A 17,284-nucleotide genomic window follows, 5' to 3' on the forward strand; every position below is an offset into this window, starting at 1 on the left:
AGGCTTGCCTGCCTGCTTGCATCTTTTACATCACGGTAATCATAAACTTACCCTTGATACAGTAATCAGGACCTCAAATAAATGCTTTGTTTTAAAAAATTTCTGTGGTAATTGTGCTTTGTCACAGTAATACAAAGTAACAAAGACAATGCCAAGAGTTTCAGGGAGGAAATAAGGAAAGGGGATAGTTTTTTAAATGTAAATGAAGAAAATATCTAATAAAAAAGAATAAAAAGAAAAAAGAAAAACAAACAAAAATGATAATAAAGAGTTTAGACATCAATTTCATTAAAAGAAGATGAAGTAAAAAAAGAAAGAAAGAATTTAAAAACTTTCTTTTCTCCCCCACATTAATCTCTTAAGTATTTATAACATATCTTTTACTTCCCACAATTTCATAATATGGTCATAACCTATTTTAAAATGTTGTTTGAATGTGCTACTGAGTGATTGCATGTACAATTAACAAACATTAACTTCTTAACACAGAAATTAGTTTATAATGTTTGTTGAATCTTTCCTTTTCTTTCTAAATATTGATAAGCATTTTCTCTCCATGCTTGGGATATGTGCAACCATTATAACAGGAAGATGATTCAAAATGTTCAATATTATTTCCAAAATGACCATAGTTTTCTGATTATTTGAAAATATTTAAATTCAAATATAAAACGAGAATTTAAGATCTACTTTTCTTATTACTTTACATATTTTAGATAGGATTCAAGTTTTCTTCCTTGTGATATATATAAACTATTTTGCTTATGTTTTTTCTAATAATTTTTAAGTCATTAATACTACAATTCGACATTTGCAGTAAAATGTTTGTAGTAAATCATTTCATTATGTTTCAATATAACTGGTAATTCTAACACCCATTTCAAATATTTATGTTATTTTTCTGAATTTAGCCACTTCTGAAATTAATTTTTAAAGTAATATTATCCTTATAAATACATCAGACATAATGGTTCCTTACTTTTCAGTTATTGTGATAAAAGACCATGACCAAACACCTTATAGAAGTGTTTGTCTGTTTAACATTCCACAGGTAGAATATGAAATATTGGGAAAGTCATATCAGCAGATGGCAGAAGCAGGGAGCTGAGAAAAAAAAATTTTAAATACATATATAAAGAAGACAAAAGAAGCAAGACGTAAACTCAGGGTATAAATGCCAAAACCCACATACAATGGTATACTTCATCCAGCAATGCTGTAGTGCATACTACATGATTATAAATTCTGCTAAATGAGTATTCAACATCATCTATCACATATATGTTTCATATTTTAGTGTCAACGTTATATAAGTTAAAGTCATCCTGGAACAGAAATACTTAATTGAGAAAATTACCACCTAGACCTGTCTGTCTGCAAGTATGTGCTGCACTTCTTGATTGGTGATTGATGTGGAAAGGACTAGCTCATACAAACCAGAGCTATTTCTTAGTCCTTCAGTCTTGGCAAAGTAAGAAATCAGCCTTCCTTCATGGCCTTTGCCTCAGTTCCTTCCTCTGAGTTCTTACCTCAACTCCTGTTCTGATCTTGAAAGAGATACTCTACTGTAGGCTTGGAAGAGCAAGAAACCCCTTCTTTTCCAAGTTGCTTATGGTGTTATGTTATCACAGCAATAGACAACCTAACTAAATCAACATATAATCAAGTTTCTTTCATTTAAATTCTCTACATAACTAGGGTCACTGTGTGTGTGTGTGTATGTGTGTGTGTATGTGTGTGTGTGTGTGTACCCTGATAAATTACCTCCTAATGGTTCTAGCATATCCTAACTAGGCCATGGACTGGTGAACAAGCCTTTGATACCTGGTGTTTATTTAGCATAAAATCAAATAACACTTTTGAATATTTTGGGAAAACCAATATATATTGTAATGTAATCTATTTTTTTTACTATTGAATGACTAGAAAGGAAGGATGAAAGCTTTACATTCCATGTTCAGGTGTATATATGTAACCTAAAGCTTCTAAGTATACCACAAAGACTAATCTCCCCTATGACCACGGAGCCATAAAGATGAAAATGAACAAAGCTAAACAAATCCAAGGCTAATTAATCTGCAATTAATTGAGAGCATTGATCTTGAAATAATGGAATCCTGGAAAATGGTGCATGTATATGCTGGAAGACCTTCCTGGGGTCAAAATCATTGATTATTAAGTTCTGGTATGTTTATTTCATCAATAAATCAATTGGAGGTTATCAGGGATCAGGTGGCAGCACATCTACCGAAGCCAAAGTTGATGTAATTAGCTTAATAGACAGTGGTGACAAAGCAACAATGAGAAGCATGTGAGTCATGGAGACCTATGCCACTGGATAATTTATCAGAGTACTCACAGACAAGTAATAGATTATGAGCTACGAAACCCCTTACTTGAGATGTGTAAGTGGAAAACTTTTTTGCCAACTAAACAGGAGTTTATCTTGATTTCAAATATCAAAAGATAAGACCCCTTATAGGCCAACAGTTGTTTTGAACAGAAAGGAGTGTAGCCATTCTTAAGGAAAAATCCTGACAAATGATCAAATTATACTTACAACTTTTTATGTTAATCCCGCAAAGACCCAGGCTAACTGTACAAAGTAAGTGCATTGGAAAAAAAAAAAAAAAAAAAAGACCTTTCAGGGAACACTGTGTACTGTCTATAAGTTAATATTAGCTAAAAGAAACCCCAAAAGTCATTAAATGGACATATTTATACTTCCTACTGAAAAAATAGAAATCCCCAAATAATATAAAATTTCTGGAAAATTTCAGGAAATTATTGTCACCATAAATACTTTGAAGTATGGTGAGTTAAACCCTTTTAACCTGTATTTGTCCAGGAATTTTGCTGAGAGAACCTAAATGCAGATAGTGGATTATTTTAAACTTTACCATTTGTCTCAACTACCTGGAGTTACAATACTATATGTGGTATTTTGAAGACATGAAGATACACATAATAGTTTGAACTTTCCCTCCTAATTTCCAACATTATTTTTCCATCTTGATAACTTCATCAGCAACTCTTGAAGAGGTACAGAATGTACCCTCTTATCATTTATGTACTCTGGGTAACTTTGTAAGTGTATGTCTTTATGCTTTCACTGGAGTGATTATTACCACAAGTTTTTCTGTTCACACATTTCCCAGTGAATTTTCAAAGGCAGCATTTAAATTCCATCAAATGTACACTATCCAGGTAAGGATTTTAGAACTAAACACATCTATCTGTATAGATCCCATTTCTACAGTTTGCAAGGAAAATTGCCACTTCATTGTAATTTCAATCTCTTGGAAGTGTGAATGAAATTGTTTTGTATCTATATTAAATAACTGGAATGAGTTTAAATATATTAAAATTTGTGTATGAGCTATAATTACAATATCTGTGAAAGACATAAAGTTAACTTACAACTTTTACCTATTTTTATTGTGTTCTTAAACAGAAACAGCCAATTTCAATATTTTCTACTAATATTTAGTATGATGGGCTCATTTTAAAATATATAATTAACTGATTTTAATGTCTTCATTCTTCAGGTTCAGTGTATCAGTTTCAGTTTATGAAGTCGAATCAATGGATGTTCTATGTTTTACTTTTAGTTATATTGGCACATAATATATTAATATAAAGTATTTTATTCAACTGCAGTATTTATTTCCTATAATATGTATAAAAATGATCTTTATTTTTCTGATTTCCAATGTATATATTGTAAATGACTGAAAGAGTTGCTAGCGATAGTAGCCTGACCAGGAATGTGTAGTTTTAAGTTCCATAGCACATGTATTCAGATCTGTTTTAGCTTTAGTGTTTCCATCGATAATGTCTTCAGCTGCTACTCTAATACTCCTGCTTATATATATAATACTCTTTTCCACCTTCCAGCTTTGGACACCCTTTCTTTGTTCTGTACATTTACTGTTTTGATTATTATGTGCCAGAGGGACTTTGTTTTGTGGTTCAGTCTCATACTTTCAATCACAATAAGTGGGGAAATAAAATATACAATGACAACCTCAAATTTAACCAATACCTATTTATAAATCTACCCTTACAGAAGTTGCTCGAAGCAAAACTCCAACCTAAAACAAAATTAAGCACACCTGAGAAAATATAGGGAATAAATAATCTCAGAGTCGCAAATCAAGAGAAGAAACTAAAAGGCAGTTGCTCATGTGCACACACACACACACACACCATCCCAAACATTAATCAAAAAACATACTGCTCATTAAAATATCTCAATTTCAGTAATCTCAATTTCCCAGTGAAAAGATAGAGTAACAGGATGGATGTAAAAAGATCTATCTGCTGCATTCAAAAATCACATCTTAACACATAGGATAAACATTATCTCCAGTAAAAGGATGGAAAATTATTCCAATCAAGTAGACATAAGAAACAACCTGTTGCAGCTATTTTAATATCTGAAAAAAATAGTCTTCAAACCAAATCTAATCTGAGGAACAAACCCTAAATATTCATCAAAAAAAAATAAATCCATCAATAGGGTATTGCAATTGTTAACATTTGTGTACTAAACACAAAGGTTGCCACATTCATAGAAGAAGCACAACGAGAGCTTAAATTATCTTCAAATACTGATGGGGGAGATTTCAGCACCTCAATCTCTTCCACAGACATCATCTAGACATCTCTCCATTTAGTCAAATTTAAGGGACAAATCCTCATATCTATGAACATCAGATTTTTAACAACAATGCCAAAAATACACACTTTTTAGCCTCTTAAACAAAGATTCATGTTGGAGTAGCTGAGGGAAATTAAATGAAATTGCTCAAGACTATAGAGCCAAAGCCCCAACTGTCCATCTCTTGCCATCAGATCAAGCTGCCAGTATAAGGACTATTAAACCTAATTGAGTTGTTGCACAAAGGACTCCAACTAGAACTCCAAAGCAACCCATGCTGGTGCCAAGAATAGAGCTTGCACTACAAAAACTGAAGGTTAGACTCTGTTGATAAAAACAACACCTACACAATTTATTGACCATACAGAAGTTGAATTGTCACCTATGTATAGTATCTTTCATCCATTTGTTCTATTATCTTTGGTACAAGAAAGGACCCAGATATAGCTGTCTCTTGTGAGACTATGCTGGGGCCTAGCAAACACAGAAGTGGATGCTCACAGTCAGCTATTGGATGGATCACAGGGTCCCCAATGGAGGAGCTAGAGAAAGTACCCAAGGAGCTAAAGGGAACTGCAACCCTATAGGTGGAACAACAATATGAACTAACCAGTACCCTGGAGCTCTTGTCTCTAGCTGCATATGTATCAAAAGATAGCCTAGTCGGCCATCACTGGAAAGAGAGGCCCATTGGACATGCAAACTTTATATGCCCCAGTACAGGGGAACGCCAGGGCCAAAAAGTGGGAGTGGGTGGGTAGAGGAGTGGGGGGTTGGGTATGGGGGACTTTTGGGATAGCATTGGAATGTAAATGAGGAAAATACCTAATAAAAAATTAAAAACAAAAAAAGAAAATGTTTTTGCTAGGATTTTTAAAATGTCACTTATATTTATTGAGAGCATGGTAACTATTGATAAAAAAAAAAAAAAAAAAAAAAAAGTTACCTTGCAGACAAACACAAACCCAACTTAGAAGCTTGTGTGTTTTCTAATGAGAGAAAGAATGGTGGAACTGGAAGGAAGGGGAGGTGAAGAAATACTAGGTAGAGAAACTGTAATCAAGATATATTATGTTAGAAAAATATCTGTTTTCAATAAACCAAAAAATGAAAAAATTACATACCTACATGTTGCAGAGACATCACACTAATTATGTATTCAGAAAACAACATAAAATTAGGAATAAATTATTCTTCTCTAAGACAGTGTATTTCAGTAATATGATCATTTAAATTCTAGGAAAAGAGTTGAACAAACACTTCAGCTTACTTACCAAAATGAAGCAGTTGGAAGAGAATCAAAAAGTCTCTCCTGAAGAAGGCCTTTGTCATCCTGATTTAAGCAATCAGACCGAGTCATCTCCTACACATGTGAACATTTGCTCAGGGTATATGTATAGGCATTATCAGTTTTGAATATTGAATATAAATGTGACATTGAACACGACACACCTAACAAGAATACTTTAAGTACCTAGGTCAAAAATCTCCAGGATGACAGCAAAATGTATTTCTGGAATATTATTAAGAGGAGAAATGCAAGCAACACATCCAGAGGTAAATTAGAAAAAGAAATCTTCAGGATTGACTCATGCTATTACTATCTAAGGATGAGAATAATGCTGAAAACAATATACACCATAACACAAGCAATTGGATTTTTTTTTCACATGGCTGAAAACTGAATAATAATCTGATCTCAAATTGTGTTCCCAATGATTTAACTAATTTCACTAGTAGATTATGGTGATTTGTAAATATTTGTATTTTCATAAGAATTAATTATGAGTAATAGATGTAGGTGGCACAAACAGATTTGATTTTACACCAGCTGCTCAGAGCACCAAAGGGAGAGAACTGTGGGAACAAATCCGATTTCCCGAAAGTATGCAAATAATGAATCTTTGTGTTAAGAGTGTCAAGTTTAATTTGACACTGCTGTGGCAGAGCAGCGCTCTTCAGCGTGCGTTTATCTGGGGCCTCGTGCCAGCTACCTGGATGGAGTCCAATTCCTACTGAGTGAAAATCTGGCTTGTCTAAGGGATGATTCCAACCAATGTACTCAAAATTGAAACACAACATAAACCTCGTCTGAATAGACTTAAACTGGTGAGAGCTGTTTTGAACGATGAACTTTGGTTCCGTTTCTAAGGCAGAATCCTGTTTTATTCGGTGCAGAGTATGCCATTTCAAGTTCCTCCCTCCCCCATACCTCCCCTGCTACTGAACAACCTTCCTTGTCATTGAATACCATTTTCATTCACTCTATTTAAAGGCAATCAATGCTTAACCCACATGAAACTCTATTACCTAATGAAGAACCTAACAGCACAAGTTGATTTATTTCCTCTATGCATGTATGACACTGCTTTTACCCATACAATAAATGCCAAAATGCACGTAATACTTACAAGGTACGAGTAAATGTGGGCATAATCTGATTAACAAGCTGAAATGACTTTTCACAAGAGTGTGAATGTGAAACATGGATTTCAAATAATATAATAGGTGAATAAAATACACGATAAGGAATAAATAATCTAATCTTACAATACCAAATATTATTTTGTAGTAAATTGTTCACAATCACTAAATTCTGAAAGATTCTCTTGCATAAAAATTTAAGTAGCTCTTTTAGAAAAGAAGTGAGACAGAATGTTTCTGTCATATTTAAAATTATTAATTTATCACAGAAAACTGTCACAGAACAACCTGCATAGATCTTGAAATTACAAGTCATTTTGTTCAAGTACATGTAAAAAATACTGACTAGATGGGATATTTGCAGTTAAAAGCATTTCTTCTCTCTTTGACTCTTGTCTCATGCACTTGAGTCTTACTTGTTGCTCAGTGCATGACTTGTGGTAAAGTTGTACACAAGGATTCATAAAAACGGTATACTCATTTCTGTAAAGCCTTCCTGTGATAAGGATAATGCCAGAATACAGGCTCTAGGGAAAATCAGCCTAATGGTGAGCAGCATGCTGCTGTTCACAGATTCTTTCAAGAATTTCAATGAACAAAAGACTTACTATCTATAAGAATGGTTGTAGAATTCTGTGGATCATGATTTTGGTTATGCTCATAAAATATCATCAACATGTGCCCAAATATGAGAACATCAAAGTGGATGGGGGAAAAAAAAACTATCGCCAGTGCCACATACAACTAGGAAAGGCATACAATTAAGGAGTACTGGGTTTGCTAGAAATAGTTATCCCATGGGAGGAGCATATCAATATTCATATTAATATTGAATAGCCATTGTCAATATAAAATGGTCAGCACTGAAAACTAAATACACATTACATCATACAAACTCAGTAGGTTATATTCTGGAACATGTGCACACATGCACACACATGTATACATGCACAAGCACACATGCAAAAACAATTTTTTGATATAGTATATTTAATATTGATTTGCTAAGTACATTTTGAGATTTAGTTTTGAAGTTTATCCTTATAAATATCCTTTTGTCTCTCCCGCACTTAGCCATGCTAAGTCATACTTCTGAGACCAGTTCACCTTTCTTTATGCTGCAAACTCTTGATTTGTCCATAGCCTGGCATGGTATCTCCTTTCCTATGGTGGGCTTATAGAGATTACTACTTGTCTTAGCCATGTTTTTAGTTATTTTGTGTCTGTTTATTTCTTATTTTTCCAAATAAATCTTGAGAAAATTTTGGAGGCAGAAGTTATTTGCTATTTATTATTATATTCTTGGCACTTTGCCAAATGCATACAAATTTTAGATCACTTATAATTTCTCTGTATTCTTTTTTTTTTTTTTTTTTTTTGGTTTTTCGAGGCAGGGTTTCTCTGTGTAGCCTTGGCTGTCCTGGAACTCACTCTGTAGACCAGGCTGGCCTCGAACTCAGAAATCCGCCTGCCTCTGCCTCCCGAGTGCTGGGATTAAAGGCGTGCGCCACCACGCCCGGCTTCTCTGTATTCTTGTTGTATGGATCTTGCTGAATATACCTAGACGAGGATCCCAAATTTGTCATCTATTGGTATTATCTGTCATTTAAAAAATTTATTTCTTTTGCTTATTCTTCCTCTTGCCTTTATTTTTGTGTAGGGATTTCCTAAACAGTGCCCTTCAAAAGAGGGAGTGCTGCTTTTCCAGGGGTCCTCAAGTCCAAAGTTGATGTTCTCTGGCTCTGTTTGTTAGTTCTATGCTATGTGCATACATAGACTAATCACAGTGGTCAGAGGTTGTTGATTCATGATGGCTGAGTAGTAGAATGAACAGCTCTCTCCCAAGGTATGTATGTATGTACCTACATATGTATGTATGTAAGTATGTATGTACATATGTACATCTGAAGTTAGGAGATAGAAAAACAAACATAGGTCATGAATCTGAAAAAGAGAAAGGAGGGGTATATGGGTTTGTGTGGGGGGAAGAAAGAAAAAGAAGTTACGCAAATATATTATAATCTCAAAAAAACATAGCTGCTCATTTGGTTTAAAATATATGTCATACCAATTTTAGTTACCATTTAAAAGTGTTAGAATTCTTCCTTAGAGTTTACCCCCATCGCCGGCAGCTGCATATACCTATTCATTCTCCTTGCCCTCTTGGTTTCTCCTCTGTCTTCCCTCATACCTGATCTTGTCCCCTTCCCTCTTCTTTCCCACCCAGTTCCCTCCCTCCCTCCCTCCCTCCCTCCCTCCCTCCCTCCCTCTGTACCTCCAGATTGTTTTGTTCCCCATTCTAAATAATACTGAAGCATTCTTTCTTGGTCCTTCCTTCTTGTTTAATTTCTTAGAGTCTGTAAGACATATTATGAATATTCTGTACTTTTTGACTAATATACACTTATCAATGAAAACATACCATGGATGTCCTTTTGGGAATGGGTTACCTCACTCAGGATTATATTTTCTAGTTCCATCAATTTTCTCACCAAATTAACAATGTCCTTGTTTTAATAACTGAATAGTATTCCACGTGTAAATGAATCACATTCTCTGTATCTATTCAGAAAGTCCCAGAGACCTGGGATATGAGAGGTGCCCAGGACTCAATGTGGGTGACTTTAGCTGAAATGCCCCGTAGTGGGGATATAGAATCTGAAGATACCGTCTCCAGTAATAAAACAGGGCCCCCAGTGTACAAATGAGGACACCACCCCACCTTAAAAAATTTTGACCTATATTTGCTCCCGTCTAAAATAAATACAGGAACAAAAATGGAGCAGAGACTGAGGAAATGACAGACAAGTGGCCAGCCCAACTTGGGATCCATCCCTTGGGCAGGAACCAAATCATGACACTATTACTGATGCTATATTGTGCTAGCAGACAGGAGCCTAATATGGCTGTCATCGGAGAGATCTACCATCAGCTGACTGAGACACATGCAGATACTTACAGCGAGCCATTGGACTGAGATTGGGAACCCCTATAGAACAGTTAGGGAAAGAATTGAAGCTGCTAAAGCGGACGTCAACCCCATAGGAAGACTAACAGTATCTACTAGCCAGACCCCTGGGAGTTCCCAGAGACTAAACCACCACCAAGGAGTACACATGGACTGGTCCATGAACCCTGGAACATATGTAGCAGAGGACTTCCTTGTCTGGCCTCAGTGGGAGAGAATGCAGTGAATCCTATAGACTTGATGCCTCAGGGGAGGGGTATGGCATGGCAGTGGGGAGCACACTCTCAAGAGGCAAAGGGGATGGGGGGATGGGGAAAAGAACTATGGGAGCGGGCAACATTTGGGATAATAATTAAAAAATAAAAGCTGTAATAAAAAAGAATTATCTTCATATTTTATCAATTTTAGTATGAGTTTATAAAATTAGGGTATGCATCATATATTATGATCCTATGATTTTGCATTGTGACATAATAATCAAGAAAAAACTCCATTCCAGATACCTTTTTATTTTATGAAAATGAGAATATTTGGAAATGTTGTTGCAAATACATACAAGTAACTCGTTAGTCCTGATTCAGTATATTAACAGATAAATGAAAGTGAGTAAGCAGTGAATCCAGAGGAACAAACTACACATGTATCAAAGCAGAATAAAAGAATTAAAAGAGTAAGCCATTGGAAAACATTTTCTTTCTCTCACAGTTTTCAGTTGACTATCTCCCATTTCAATAATAGACAGTGTGAAAGAGTAGTCTTACAATGAAGGGCATACCCTACCTGTCTATTAACAGCATATTTTCCCAAAAAGTGTTGAATCAACCATTACAAGCCATAATATTTTCAGAAAATAACAGTTCAGTGTTTTGTCGGGTTAAATTACGTTACAATAAACACGTGTGTATTTGATGCCCTGAAATTTGAAATAACTTTATTTCCTGCTGTGAAAATGAGAAAATGTGGTTGATGATATCAGATTTCAGGCACACATTTGATATTGATTTGTCAGAGGAAGAATCAGTAACTACTGGCCTGGGAGACCCCACTGCTCAGACCTTCTGGCTTGAAATAAGCCTAGAGATGGGATGTAAATAATAATGAGAAAAAGGCAAAGACCCTGGGACTAGAATAGGTAAAACTGTCTAGACGTGGGCTGTAAGGTACAGATTCCTGGAATGCCATGTAAGCAAAGAATGTGTTCATGAATATAAATGTATTACAGATTTTATTCAATGGTAGGTATTTGGAAACCAGTAACAAAGCTTGCATACAATAATATTTTTAGTGTGCTGTGACTCATATTTTTGAAATGAAACTGCTGGAAAATAATCTTATTCTTAGGAAGGTTTAATTTGTAATTTCTACTTTAAAGATGTACTATCCCTGGGAGGGACAATAGTTCTCCTTTTATGCAACAAGGACTATATCAAAGATATATACTTTGTCTGAAGTCTCTTTTCTTGATGGTACAATATGAAACATTTTTCAAGTCATAAAACTAATCTGTATTGTCCGGTTCTGAATAAAAAATAAACACAATAGATCTTTCGTTGGTAATTTTACTGTCTTAAAACAAAACAAAACAAACAAACAAACAAAAAGAACAACAACAACAAACCCCAGAGGATGGCCTTGTTGGACATCAGTGGGAGAAGAGGCCTTTGGGCCTGAGGGTGTTTGATGCTCCAGTGTAGGAGAATGCCAGGGAAGGAAGACTGCAGTGGGTGGGTGGGGGTGGGGGGTGGGGGGAGCACCTTCACAGAAACAGTGGGAGAAAGGTTGGTTATGGGGTTTCCGAAGGGGGGACCTGGAAAGGAAACAATATTTGAAATATAAATAAGAAAATATCCAACAACAACAAAAAAACAACAAATCAATGACGTGTCTCCAATTCTTTTTTCATGCCAAGAATTATGACAATACACATTATAAAATGCATTCTTTAAATTTTGAACAGACTATTAAGTATCATATATTATTATAATTTAGCCTCATCTATGAGGCCAATGTAAAATGTAATGAAGAAAAAAAATTCAGCATCAAGATCAGAAAAATTATTTCTACCAAAGAATAACAAATAAAGTTATTGAATACAGTTATCTGATATGATTGAATTGTGCCTCCAATCCAATTATTTCTGAACCTTAGTCAAAGAGCAAGAAAAGGGAAGCAAAGTTGAAGTTTGTAACTCACTGCACATCAACAGAACCATCTGCTGAAATATAACAAGGCCAAGCAGAGAGGTTTACAGAGCTATGCCATAATGGCTGTACTTTGTTGAAGACCCTGTATTAAGACACATAACCTGGGACTTTTCTAAATGGAATATGCAAAGAGACTATAAACTGTTATTTATATCATATAATTCTACATAAATAATTAAAAAAACTTTTAATTTTCTTTCTTGTAAAACTTTCTTCAATTTTAAAAGAAGCAAGTATAAATTCTTTTTTCAGTTATATTAGGAACCAAGTTGGTTCAACTTTAAGTCTCAATAAGAGCATATCATAAATACAAAATTAATGTAGTTACCCAAAGTTCTTCAAACTTGCTGCATGATATTGCCTATAAGGAATAGCGGAATGCTTTAATGCCATTTCTTGGAGTCACTACTAGTTCAAGATGCCATCATGCAAATTATTGCTGATGTGGGGGTAAGCAGTTAGCATAGTATTAAAAAGCAAAACAAATACACATATTCCTGATGATGAAGTTATTGTTAAAAAAATATCAGAGAAAATGGAACCCATAGTCTAAGAGGTTTGCTGGTCAATGTTCTAAACTTTAAAGTGTTTTCCTTTTAAGTGCAAGTTTTAAGCACTACATTCCTAGCTCCTACTGCTCTCACTTGCATAAAAAACAAACAAACAAAAAAAACAACAACAAAAAACAAAAAAAACAAAAAAACCCACACATTTTAAAATCACCTTGCTGTCCTCTCAAAGCATCAATACTAACTACAGCCCTTCAACCAGCTATGTTAATGTTGGACTTAAAGAACTTGAAACAGCTTGTACAGTTTCTGTGAGTTTACCTGTCATCACACTGAGAAATCTGGGGTGAGTTTGGGATGATGTACAGACAGACACTCTTTATCTTTACTCTAGTTTTTATTAAAGTAGTCACTGACTAGAGTTTTCCTGAAGGTTGGTCACATAAATGAATTGTTAACCCGCCTCCCTTCCTGAGATTTTAGTCAGACCTGAATTGCTTGCTTTTGCTTTGTTAAGTTTGAAAGAACTTTTCATCCCTAGCATAAAGAGATGTTACTCATATGTTATAAAAAAAAGTCATTGATTTTATTGTTCTAGATCACACAGGTGATATTTTATTAAAAGTCTTTGGAAGGCAAATAAGAAAAATGAAGTACTTTAATTATGATCACATTTTAATAATAAGAATTTATTTCTGAGCTAACTTTTAAAATGTAATATTTATGGGAAGTAACTTGTAGTTCATACTTTTGTAAAAAATGAAAATAACTACATTTGATGAAATCATCAAGCAAGAATATCTATTGTAAGCATTTATTATTAAATATGCTGGGTTTCATTTATCAAAATGTTAGATTTTAACGGACCTAAAGGAAGGCTAAAAAAAGAAGTTTTCAGATCACATGTGTATCTAGACAAATAACAGAAAAATCTGCAAAAGTAAACCATGAGGATTAATAACTGTGTTTCTTTGTTTTGTTATATACAAAGAAAAATGAAATGATATATATTTGGTTTTAATCTCTACATCAATAAAATTGTAGCACACAAATTCTTAATGGAACTTATATTTAAAGTTATTTTATGAAAAAACTATTTTAATTCTTTTTTTCAATTTTTATTAGATATTTTCGTCATTTATATTTCAAATGCTATCCTGAAAGTCCCCTAGACCCTTCCCCTGCCCTGCTCCCCTACCCACCTACTCCCACTTCTTGGCCCTGACATTCCCCTTTACTAGGGCATATAAAGTTTGCAAGACTAAGGGGTCTCTCTTCCCAATGATGGCCGACTAGACCATCTTCTGTTACAGATGCAGCTAGAGACAGGAGCTCTGAGGGTACTGGTTAGTTCCTATTGTTGTTCCACCTATATATATATACAAGGTTGCAGACCCCTTCAGCTCCTTTAGTTGCTTTCTCTAGCTCCTCCATTGGGGGCCCTGTGTTCCATCCAATAGCTGACTGTGAGCATCCACTTCTGTATTTGCCAGGCACTGGCAAAGCCTCACAAGAGACATCTATATCAGGGTCCTTTCAGCAAAATCTTGCTGGTATATGCAATGGTGTCATCATTTGGAGGCTGATTATGGGATGGATCCCAGGTGTGGCAGTTTCTAGATGGTCCATCCTTTCGTTCCAGCTCCAAATTTTGTCTCTGTATCTACTTCCATGTGTATTTTGTTCCAAATTCTAAGAAGGGGCAAAGTATCCACACGTTGGTCTTCTCTCTTCTTGATTTTCTTCTGTTTTCCAAATTGTATCTTGGGTGTTCTATGTTTCTGGGCTAATATCCACTTATCAGTGAGTGCATATCTAATGACTTCTTTTGTGATAGGGTTACCTCACTAAGGATGATATCCTCCAGATATATCCGTTTGTCCAAGAATTTCATAAATTCATTCTTTTTAATAGCTGAGTAGTACTCCACTGTGTAAATATATGACATTTTCTGTATCCATTCCTCTGTTGAAGGGCATCTGGGTTCTTTCCAGCTTCTGGCTATTATAAATAAGGCTGCTATGAACATAGTGGAGTATGTGTCCTTATTACATGTTGGAATATCTTCTGGATATATGCGCAGGAGAGGTATTGCTGGATCTTCCAGTAGTAATATATCCAGTTTTCCGAGGAACAGCCAGACTGATTTCCAGAGTGGTTGTACAAGCTGCAATCCTACCAGCAATGGAGGAGTGTTCCTCTTTCTCCACATCCTCGCCAGCATCTGCTGTCACCTGAGATTTTGTTCTTAGCCATTCTGACTGGTATGAGAAGGAATCTCAGGGTTATTTTGATTTGCATTTCCCTGATGATTAAGGATGTTGAACATTTTTTCAAGTGCTCCTCAGCCCTTCAGTATTCCTCAGTTGAGAATTCTTTGTTTAGGTCTGTACCCCATTTTTAATGGGGTCGTTTGAATTTCTGGAGTCCAGCTTCTTGAGCACTTTGTATATATTATATATTAGTCCCCTATCAGATTTAGGATTGGTAAAAATCCTGTCCCACTGTGTTGGTGGCCTTTTTGTCTTATTGACAGTATCTTTTGTCTTACAGAAGGTTTGCAATTTTATGTGGTCCCATTTGTCAATTCTTGATCTTTCAGCACAAGCCATTGCTGTTCTGTTCAGGAATTTTCCCCCTGTGCCCATATCTTCGATGCTTTTCCCCACTTTCTCCTCTATAAATTTCTGTGTCTCTGGTTTTATGTGGAGGTCTTTGATCCACTTAGACTTGAGCTTTGTAGAAAGAGTTAAAAATGGATCAATTCACATTCCTCTAATGATAACTGCCAGTTGTGCCAGAACCATTTGTTGAAAATGCTGTCTTTTTTCCACTGGATTGTTTTAGCTCCCTTGTCAAAGATCAAGTGACCATAGGTGTGTGGGTTCATTTCTGGGTCTTCAGTTCTATTCCATTGATTTACCTGTCTGTCACTATACCAGTGCAATGAAGTTTTTATCACAATTGCTCTGTAGTACAGCTGATTCCACCAGACGTTCTTTTATTGTTAAGAATAGTATTTGCTTCTTTTTGTTCTACAGATGTGCTGTCACCTGCTGGTGTATGATCTGAGGTGTATGATCCAGTTTCTTTTTGGAGGCACTCAGGGCTATGAGTTTTCCTCTTAGCACTGCTTTTATTGTGTCCAATAAGTTTTGGTATGTCATGCCATCATTTTCACTGAATTCTAAAAAGTATTTAATTTCTTTATTTCTTCCTTGACCAAGTTATCATTGAGTAGAGCATTGTTCAGCTTTCATGTGTATGTGGGCTTTCTATTGTTTTTTTTGTTATTGAAGACCAGCTTTTTTTTTTTTTTCTGATAACTTTTGGTTGAAAATAGATTTTTTTTTTCTGTTTTCTTTTTGTTTTGTTTTTTTTTGTTGTTTTTTGTTTTTTTTGTTTGTTTGTTTTGTTTTGTTTTGTTTTGAGACAGAGTTTCTCTATATAGCCCTGGCTGTCCTGGAACTCACTTTGTAGAGAAGGCTGGCCTTGAACTCAGAAATCCACCTGCATCTGCCTCCCAAGTGCTGGGAATAAAGGCATGCGCCACTACCGCCTGGTGAAAATCAATTTTATTCAATATTAGAATGGCTACTCCAACTCGTTTCTTGGGACCATTTGCCTGGACATTTTTTCCAGCCTTTTACTCTAAGGTAACATCTATCTTTGTCACTGAGGTGTATTTCCTGTATTCAGCAAAATGTTGGGTCTTGTTTACATAACCAGTCTGTTAGTCTATGTCTTTTTATTAGGGAATTGAGTCCACTGATATGAAGAGATATGAAAAAAAGTGATTGCTGATTCCTGTCATTTTTGTTGTTAGAGGTTGGAATTATGTTAATGTGAATATCTTCATTTTGGTTGGTTAAAGGAAGATTACTTTCTTGCTTGTTCTAGGGTATAATATCCCTCCTCGAGTTGGAGTTTTTCATTCATTATTCTTTAGGTCTAGATTTGTGGAAAGATATTGTGTAAATTTGGTTTTGTCACAAAATATTTTGGTTTTTCCATCTATGTTAATTAACAGTTTTACTGGGTACAGTAGCCTGGCCTGGCATTTGTGTTTTCTTAGAATCTGTATGACATCTACTCAGGATGTTCTGGCTTTTAGAGTCTCTGGTGAGAAGTCCGGTATAATTCTGATAGGTCTGCCTTTATATGTTACTTGACCTTTTTCCCTTACAGCTTTTAATATCCGTTGCTTGTTTTATGCATTGGTGTTTTGATTATTATGAGACTGGAGGAATTTCTTTTCTCCTCTAATCTAGTTGGAGTTCCGTAGGCTTCTTGTATATTCATGGGCATCTCTTTCTAGAGTTTAGGGCAATTTTCTTCTATAATTTTCTTGAAGATATTTACTGGTACTTTAAGTTGGGATTCTTGCTGTATTCTATACCTATTATCCTTAGGATTGGTCTTATCATTTTGTCCATAATTTCCTGGATATTTTGGGTTAGAATCATTTTGCAATTTTGAATTTTCTTTGACTTCTTTTAGAAAATCAACAAGATAG

Source organism: Mus caroli, unplaced genomic scaffold, assembly GCF_978045245.1.
Source record: "Mus caroli unplaced genomic scaffold, Mus_caroli_1 scaffold_12, whole genome shotgun sequence".
In the NCBI taxonomy this organism is placed as follows: Eukaryota; Metazoa; Chordata; class Mammalia; order Rodentia; family Muridae; genus Mus; species Mus caroli.